The following is a 7,195-nucleotide window of genomic DNA, read 5'->3' as shown; positions in this document are numbered from 1 at the left end:
ATATATAGTTTATGTATTCTCATTTGATGTGGTTGTTAAGTACGGTTGAGTCAGTTCCAATTCATAGTGACCCTGTATAGGGTTTCCAGGGAACGGCTGGTGAGTTGGAACTGCTGACCTTGTGGTTCAAACTGACCTTGCAGTCCAGCGCTTTATCCTACAGTGCCATACCAGGACTCCATATTCTCAGTTGTTGTTGTTAAGTACTGTCGGGTTGGTTCCAACACATAGCAACAGTGTATAAGGTTTCTGAGTTGCAGCTGATAAGTCTAAACTGCCAGCTTTGCAAATCAAACTGACTTCGCAGTTCAACGCATTAAAATCCACAGCGCCACATATATATTCTCAGTGGTGGTGGTAATGTACTGTGAAGTCGGTTCTAACTCATACCGACCCTGCCTAGGGTTTCCGAGGCTGTAAATTTATACGGGAACAGATAGCCACATCTTTCCCCCGTGGAAGAGCTGGTAGTTTCGAACTGCTTGACCTTGAGGTTAGCCGCCCAAATCTTAGCTACTATGTTACCAGAGCTCTGAGAGTCTATATTGTGTATTTTATCAGGAACTCTGTGGCTCTGTGGGTTAGGTGTTGGGCTGCTAATGGAATGATCAGCTGTTCAAATCCACCAGTTGCTCTTTGGGAGAAACATGAGGCTGTTGTTATTCCTCAGTGCTGTGTAATACTCCATTGTGTGTATGTAGCAAAGTTTCTATAACCATTCTTTTACTGCTGGGCATCTACACTGTCTCCATTTTTTGCTATTGTAAATAATACTGTAATGAACATGGGTGTGCATATATCTATTTGTATGATGGCTTTTATTTCTAGAGGCCTTATACTAAGCAGAGGGATTGCTGAGTCATACAGTATTTCTATTTCAAGATTTTGAGAAAGTTCCATTCTTTTTTCCACAGCGATTGAACCATTTTACAGTCCCACCAGCAATATAGGGAAGGGGCTCAGTGTCTCCACACTTTTGCTAACATTAGTTGTTTTCTGGGTTTTTGAACGTTGCTGTTAACATGTGGGTAAGATGGTATCTCATTGTTGTTTAGATTGGCATTTCTCTAATGACTAGTGATCGTTAGCATTTCTTCATATATTTGTTGGCTGAGTGAATGTCTTCTCTGATTAAGTGTCTGCTTATGTCTTTTGCCCCTTTAAAAATTGGATTGCCTTCTTACTGAGGTGTTGAATGGTTCTATACATTTTAGACAGTAGCTCCTTGTCTGATAGGTTCATGGCAGTTTATTTCCCCAGTCTGTGGTTCTCTTATTTATTCTTTTGATGCAATCCCTTGATACAAGTGTCTAATTTTTTAGGAGGTCCCAGTCATCTTATTTTCTTTTCTGCTCTTTATGTTTTTGGTTATGTTTGATAGTACATTTATATTCCCCCAAGTTTGTCCCTATTTTTTCATTGATGATCTTTATAATCCTAGGTATTACATTTAGGTCTTTAATCCACATTGGATTTGTTTCTGTATATGGTATAAGATATGAGTCTTGCTTCATTCATTTGTGAATGGATTTTCAGTTTTGCCAGCAATGTTAGTTGAAGAGCCGATCTCTTTCCCATGTAATGCATTTTTTAGGTGTCATCAAGTCAGTACTGACTCATAGAAGTTCTGTGCACAACAGAATGAAACAGTGCCTGATCCTGAGCCAACCTCACAATCGATGCTACGCCTGAGCCCATCATTGTTGCCACTGTGCCAATTCACCTTGTTGGGTGGGTGATGGTGGCAGGGGGCAGCCTTCCTTTTTTTCTCCGACCCTCCACTTTACCAAACATGATATCTTTCTTCAGTGACTGGCCCCTCCTGATAATATGTCTGAAGTATAAGATGAAATTTGGCCATCCTGGCTTCCAAGGAGCACTATGGCTGTGCTTCTTCCAACACAGATCTGTTTGTTCTTTTAGCAGTCCTTTGTACTTTTAATATTCTCCTTCAACACCATAACTCAAATTCTTCTATTCTGTTCTGGTTGTCTACAGTCCAACTCTCGCGTGTGTATGAGGTTATTGAAAATATCATGGCTTTTGTCAGACGCACCCTAGTTCTCAAGCTGACATCTTTGCTCTCTTCAACACATTAAAAAGGCCATGTGCAGCAGATTTGCCATTGATTTCTTGACTGCTGCTTCCATGAGTGTTGATGGTTGATCTGAGCAAAATGAAGTCTTTTCTCCATTTATATGTCATTGTTGTTAAGTGCAATCTAGTTGGTTCCAACCTATAGCGACCCTGTATAGGGGTTTCCAAGGAGCAACTGATGTGCTTGAACCACCAACTGTGTGGCTCAGATGACTTTGCAGTGCAGTGCATTAACCCACAGCACCCCAACAGGTCTCCATTTATGTTGTTGTTTTTGTTAGGTGCCATCGAGTCGGTACCAACTCATAGCGACCTTATGCACAGCAGAAGTCCATTGATGCTGCCACTTGGCCAGTCCATCTCGCTGGGGGTTTTCCTCTTTTTAAACTCTGACCCTCCGCCTTACCAAACATGATATCCTTCTCCAGCGACTGGTCCCTCCTGACAACATGTTCGAAGTATGAGAGATGAAGTTTGGCCATCTTGGCCTCCAAGGATCACTCTGGCTGCACTTTTTCCAAAATGAATTTGTTGGTTCTTTTGGCAGCCCATGACACTTTCAGAATTCTCCTCCAATACTGTAAACTCAAAAGCATCAATTCTTCTATGGTCTTCCTTATTCACTGTCCAGCTTTTTGCATGAGGTTATTGAAAATACCATGGCTTGGGTCAGGCGCACCTTAGTCCATGTATACAGATGTTGCTTTTTGGTCCACTGGTGAGGATTTTTGTTTTCTTTGCATTGAGATGCAACCAATACTGAACCTGTGGTCTTTGATCTTCATTAGTAACTATTTTAAGTCCTCTTCACTTTCAGCAAGCTAGGTTGTACCATCTGCATAGTTGTGAATAAGTCTTCTTCCAATTCTGACACCACATTTTTCTTCATATAATCCAACTTCTCGGATTATTTGTTCAGTTTGCAGAGCGTAGGTGGATGGGTATACTTTTGGGTTCTTAATTCTGTTTCATTGATCTCTGTGTCTTTTGTTGTACTCACACTAGGCTGTTTTGACTACTGTGGTTGTGTAGAAGGTTTCGAGGTCAGGAAGTTAGAGGCCTTCTATTTTGTTCTTTTTTTTTTGTAATGCTTTGCTTACAGAAGTCTCTTTCCTTGTCATATTAAATTCTTGATTCATTTTTCCATCTCTTTAAAGCATGATATTGGCATCTGGATTAGGAATGCATTATATATAAATTGCCCTGGGTACTTCTGACATTTTCATAACGTGAGTCTTCTTATCTGTGTTGTTACTGTTGTTAAGTGCTATGGAGTCAGTTCCAACTCATAGGGACCCTGTATATGGCTTAAGAGGTTTAAATCTTGAAAGGAGCAGAAAGCGTCATCTTTCTTCTGCAGAGTGGCTTGTTGTGGGGAGGGGTGTTGAACTGCGAATCTTTTGGTTTGAAACCCAGTGTTCATGGTATGGAACCACTGTACTCCCTCCTCTCCATCAGCATGATTGTTGTTAAGTGCCGTGGAGTTGATTCTGACCCATAGAGACGAGACCCTGTATAGGGTTTCCAAGGAGCAGCTGGTGAGCTTGAACCACCAACCTTGCAGTTCAAACGGCTTTGCTGTCTGGCGCATTAACCCACAGCGCCACACCAGGATATAATCTTCCATTTTTGTAAGTCTCTTTTGTAGTAGTGTTTTACAAGTTTTCTTTCTATAGGTCTTTTGATTCTCTGTTTGCCTTGCTGTAAAGGTCAGGGTTAGGTGCGAGCATCCGGGTGTCACTGCAGTCACCAAGGAATTGAAGCTGACAGGAGGGGGTGAGCTGCCAGAGGGATGCTGGAGCTGGGGGGTGGAAGGGAGTTGGCGCTGTGTACAGATACCTGGTTGGTTGGGGGAGGATTGCATGCAGCTGGGCAGTAGCCCTGGGACTAAAGCTTGTTTTGATCCGGCTAGGGCGCCAGTAGGTCTGTGCAGTAAGGCCTGTGGCATCTGGAACCTGTGGTCCTGTTGGGGCCTCAAATGGGGGCTCTTGCTTAATCCCTTCACACTGCCTGCGGGCCTGCTGCCTATCTGATCTCTCTAGCCTATTGGCCTTCCTATCAGCCCACCCACCTGCCTGCTGAGTGCAGATTCCCAAGTGCTCTGTGGAAGCCTTGGAGGACTTAGGGGACTTGAGGAATTTGCAGAGCTCCAGACACCTCTCCCCAACACCCCAGTACTCATTCTGGGTGTATGTGGGGTAGATCCAGGCTTTCACAGGGGAGGGCTAGGGCCTAGCAACCTCTGGGCACCCACCTTCCACCGGCGCCCTGAATCCAGCAGCCCAGGCCAGGGATCAGATCTTTTTTTAATAGTAAGTATAAAGGAATCCAACTGGTTTTTGTATGCTGATCTTGTGTCTTGACGCTTTGCTGAATTTTTCAATGAGTTCCAATAATTTTCTTAATGATTTTTTTAGGATTTTTTCTGTATAGGATTATTTCTTCTGCAAATAAGAGTTCTACTTTTTTGTCAGTTTGGATTTCTTTAATTTCACTTTCTTGCCTTATAGCTTTGGCTAAGACTTCCATCACAATATTGAATAGAAGTGGTGATGAAAGGCATCCTTGTCTATAATAAAATGGTTTCAGTTTCTTTCTTTTGAGAGTGATGTTGGTTGTTGGTTTTGTATGTTGTTGTCAGGTGCTATCGAGTGGTTCCGAGTCACAGTGATCTTGTATATATAGGGTTTCTGAGAAGCATCTGGTGAGTATGAACTGCTGACTGCTAGGTCTAGAAGAGGATGTTTCATGAGGGATATTGTTGATGTCAGAAAGACATGTTTTTGTATTGACTTTGCAAAAGCATTTGACTGTGTAAATTATAACAGATTATACATATCATTGTGAAGAATGGAAATTCCAGAACACTTTATTCTATTCACGTGGAACCTGTATATATGAGGGGCTTCAAAAAGTTCATGAAAAAATGCTAATATCTTTTAATTCAATTTTTCCATGAACTATTTGAAGCTCCCTTTTAGACCAAGAGGCTGTCTTTCAAACAGAACAAATACTACTCCATGGTTTAAAATTAGGGTTATGTCCTTTTACTATACTTAATTCAATTTGTGTGCTACCAGATAATTTGAGAAGCTGGCCTATATGATGAGGAACACTACAGTAGAATTGGCAGATGCCTATTAATAACCTGTGATATGCAGTTGGCATAGTCTTGCTTTGTGAAACTGAATAGGATTTAATATGAATTGCACCTCAACATAAATATGATAAAAATTCTCAGAATTGGACCAGTAAGCAACATCACAATAACTCTAGAAAAGATTGAAGTTGTTAAAGTTTTCATTGTACTTGGTTCCACAGTGGACACCTCAGAAGTAACAATCAGAAAGTCATTATACTTGGTAAATTTACTGCAAAGAACTCCTTTAAAGTCCTGGAATGGCACTATAGGATAAAGCACTGAACTGCAAGGTTGGTGGTTCAAATTCACCAGTCGCTCTGTGGAAACGGGGAAAGTCAGTTCTCTGTGAATTGGAACTGACTTGACAACACTTAGGAGCAAAGATAATCCCTTTGAAGACTAAGGTGGGCCTGGCCCAAGCAATTGCATTTTCAGTCACCCCATGCTCATGTTAAAGCTGGACAGTGATTAAGGAAGAACAAAGAAGAATTGATGCAATTGAATAATGGTGAAGAGTATTGACTATACTACAGACTGCTAGAAGAATCAGGAAATCTGTCTGGGAAGAAATATAGCCAGAATGCTCCTTAGAAGTAAAGATGGCAAGACTTTATCTCATGTACTTGTTTATATTCTGAATTATGTTGATTGTTTTTCTTTTCTTTTTTTAATTTTTTTAGCAGAGTCACTTTGCCATAGACTTTATTAAAGAAGTTTTATACTGAAGATTTATGACATGGTCCATAAACTTGATAGGAGACAGTCTATTCACACAGAAAAATGCTAATTCATTCATTTTAGAATTGAGCAACATTCATTTAGTAGTGTTGATAATATTACACACAAAAAAAAGTTGGAAATATTATGGCAATATGTAAACATGGCCAAGTTTTGGTCTTTGTCTGAGAGCACACTCTAGAATTAAACAGACTGATTTTGTATCTTCAGTTCACAAGCATCCTTCTTTTCCAAAAGGATGACTGACCCATTCCTTTAAGAATCCCAGCCACCAACATGAAAGGGATATGGCTCAATGAAGAACAGTTAACCGATTTGCTTCAGATATATGGAAGCAAAATTAATGTCAAAGCATTTTAAATCAAAGGAATTTTTTAATTCATTGTTTTAGAAATTTCCCCTGAGCTAGGAATGCTTTTAATATAGAGTCTCTAGTAAAATAGTGCATTCCATCATTCTAAATTGTACTTATAAATGCAGTGGTTCTTGGTGCTAAAAGAGATAAATTATAACTCAAAGAGCACACACTGGTAGCAATTACATGTTTCATAGAAATCTTTGGTGAGATGCAGTCCTGCAAAAGCCTCCTTACTTTGTTTCTCTCCTCATATGACTTCTAGAATCTTCAAGTTATTTTCAGAGGAGAAACCACAAGACCATAATGAAGGACAAGTAAACCATCCTGCATTGCTGCATCCCCTATTGCATGTCGGATTTCCCTTAGAGTTTGATATTGCTCCAACAGGTGATCACCACAGATGATATCTACCTGACAAGTTGGATCAAGACCCATTTTTCTTCTGAAGAATTTTTCTACATGCCCAATAGTTGCTTCTCCTGAAACTCAGACAAACTTCTTTTCCAGAGGCTTAAAATGTCCTGTGCCTTCATTAGCACTAATGAACTCCAGTAATAAAGACATGTCAAGTTCGGGAGGAATACGGAACACTGATTCCAGGGATTTCTTAGATTTTCCTTTGCTTGAAGGAACTGGCTGTGGCACAGCAGGTTTAGGCACTTCTAGACCTCTTTCTTTATAGAAATCATGCATTTGCTTTTTTTCTCTTTCCTCTAGATTGATCACTAATTTGTACACTATGTCTTGTAACTGTCGATCCAACCTTATATTATAAAGAGGCTGTGTCTGATGTACTACTATGTTGCATTTTGGACATCTGTTGCTATAGTAAAAATGTCTTACAATGCAGCTTTTACAAA

At 40.3% G+C, this 7,195-nt stretch overlaps 1 protein-coding gene and 1 pseudogene across 1 annotated transcript in view; one reads left to right on the top strand and one right to left on the bottom strand.

Annotated features, from left to right (window-relative positions):
- Positions 1–7,195, top strand: part of LOC102812340 (RNA-binding protein 33-like) — a 163,970-nt gene that overhangs the window by 47,485 nt on the left and 109,290 nt on the right. The window lies entirely within an intron of this gene.
- Positions 6,603–7,193, bottom strand: LOC102840260 (annotated as a pseudogene).

Source organism: Chrysochloris asiatica, unplaced genomic scaffold (genome assembly GCF_000296735.1).
Source record: "Chrysochloris asiatica unplaced genomic scaffold, ChrAsi1.0 scaffold00166, whole genome shotgun sequence".
Classification (NCBI taxonomy): Eukaryota; Metazoa; Chordata; class Mammalia; order Afrosoricida; family Chrysochloridae; genus Chrysochloris; species Chrysochloris asiatica.
This window is presented reverse-complemented; position numbering and strand designations above follow the sequence as displayed.